Source organism: Pteropus alecto, unplaced genomic scaffold (assembly GCF_000325575.1).
Source record: "Pteropus alecto unplaced genomic scaffold, ASM32557v1 scaffold72, whole genome shotgun sequence".
In the NCBI taxonomy this organism is placed as follows: domain Eukaryota; kingdom Metazoa; phylum Chordata; class Mammalia; order Chiroptera; family Pteropodidae; genus Pteropus; species Pteropus alecto.
Window position 1 is genome coordinate 15334895 of NW_006436811.1, and position 2082 is coordinate 15336976.

The 2082-nt window shown below is 31.3% G+C and overlaps 1 pseudogene; it reads right to left on the reverse strand.

The window, feature by feature from the left end:
• Positions 1 to 1416: 1416 nt before the first annotated feature.
• LOC112481481 lies at positions 1417 to 1535 on the reverse strand (annotated as a pseudogene).
• Between the last annotated feature and the right edge of the window lie 547 nt (positions 1536 to 2082).

Consider the following 2082-nt stretch of genomic DNA (forward strand, 5'->3'; position numbering starts at 1 on the left):
AATTATTTATTTATTTAATTTTTAGATTCCACATGTAAGTAAAATCATATGGTATTTGCTTTTCTCTGTCTGCATTATTTCACTCAGTGGAACAGCCTCTAGGTCCATCCATGTTGTCAAATGGCAAGATTTTATGTTTTATTGCTGAATAATACCCCATTTTATATATACCATATCTTGATTTATTTATCTATTGATGAACATCTAGGTTTCTTCCATATCTTAGTTATGATTAGTAATGCTGCAACAAACACAGGATTCATATATCTTTTTGAATTTGTGTCTTTGTTTTCTGCAGATAAATACTCAAGTGAAATTGTAGATCATGTGGTGGCTCTATTTTTAATTTTTTGAAGAGTCATCACACTATTTTCCATAGCAGTGGCATTAATTTGCAATCCTACCAACAATGTATGAGGATTCCCTTTTCTCCACATCCTCACAAGTGTTTGCTATTTGTTGACTTATTGAGTATTGCCATTCTGACAAGTGTGAGGTGACATTTCATTTTGGTTTTAATTTGCATTTTCCTGATTGGTGTTGCTCAGCATCTTTTCATATATCTATTGGCCATTTGCTTGTCCTCTTGGGAGAAATATGTTTTTAGGTCCTATGCCGATTTTTTAAATTAGGTTGTTTGTTTTTATAGTGTTAAATTGTATGAGTTCTTTATATATTTTGGATATTAACCCCTAATTGGATCTATCATTTGCAAATATCTTTTCCTATTCACTAGGTTGTCTTTTTGTTTTATTGATGATTTCCTTCACTGTGCTAAACTTTTTTGGTTTCATGTAATCTCATTTATTTTTTTCTTTCATCACTCTTTGCTCAAAGAGATATATTCAAAAATATATTCCTAAGAGCGATGTCAAAGAGTTTACTGGCAATGTTTATTTCTAGGAGTTTACAGTTTCAGGTCTAACATCCAGGTCTTTAAATTATTTTTAGTTTATTTTTGTATATGGTGTAAGAAAGTGGTCCAATTTCATTTTTTTTTTTTGCATGTATCTGTCTAGTTTGCAAACACCATTTACTGAAGAGACTGTCTTTACCCCACTGTACATCCTTGCCTCCTTTGTCATATATTAATTGACCATATAAGTGAGGATTTATTTCTGGACTCTATTCTATTCCACTTAACTGTATATCTGTTTTTATGGCAGTATCATACTGAGTGATTTTTGCAACTTTGCAATATAGTTTGATATCAGCGTGATATCCCCCACTTTGTTCTTTCTCAAGATTGCTTTGGCTATTAGCGTTTTTTTATGGTTTCATATAAATTTTAAGACTAGTTGTTCTATTTTTTTTTTATTTTTTAAACGAGGCAACCCAACCCTTGGTTGACCTCAGAGATTGAAAGGATCTTGTCAGCTTACAATCTCTTATATATTTTAATTTTTTAATTTTTTACGCCTATAGCATCTGGTCTTCCTAGGTGGAATCCCATCCAAGTACTAACCAGGCTGAACTCTGCTTAGCTTCCAAGATCAAACGGGATCGGGTTTATTCAGGGTAGCATAGCCATAGACTAGGATTAGTTGTTCTAATTTTGAGAAGAATGCCATTGGGATTTTCATAGGGATTGCACTGAATCTGTGTATTGCTTTAGGTAGTAAGAACACTTTAACAATATTAATCCTTCCAATCTTTGGGTAAGGTTTATCCTTCCATTTATTTGTATCTTGTTCATTTTTTTTTTCTTTAATGTCTTATAGTTTTTAGAGTGCAGGTCTTTCACCTCTTTAGTTAAATGTATTCTTAGGTATTTTACATTTTTTGATGCAATAGTAAATGGGACTGTTTTCTTAATTTCTTCTTCTGATTGTTTGTCATTAGTATATAAAAACACAACAGATTTCTGTGTATTGATTCTGTATCCTTCAACTTTACCTAAGTCATTTATTAGTTCTAAAAGATTTTTTGGTAAAGTCTATAGGGTTTTCTATATATAGTAGCATGTCATATGCAAATAATGATAGTTTTACTTCTTCAATTCCAATTTGGATAGATCATCCAGACAGAAAGTTAATAATGAAATAATGGCCTTAAATTTCACATTATATGAGGTCAACAGAA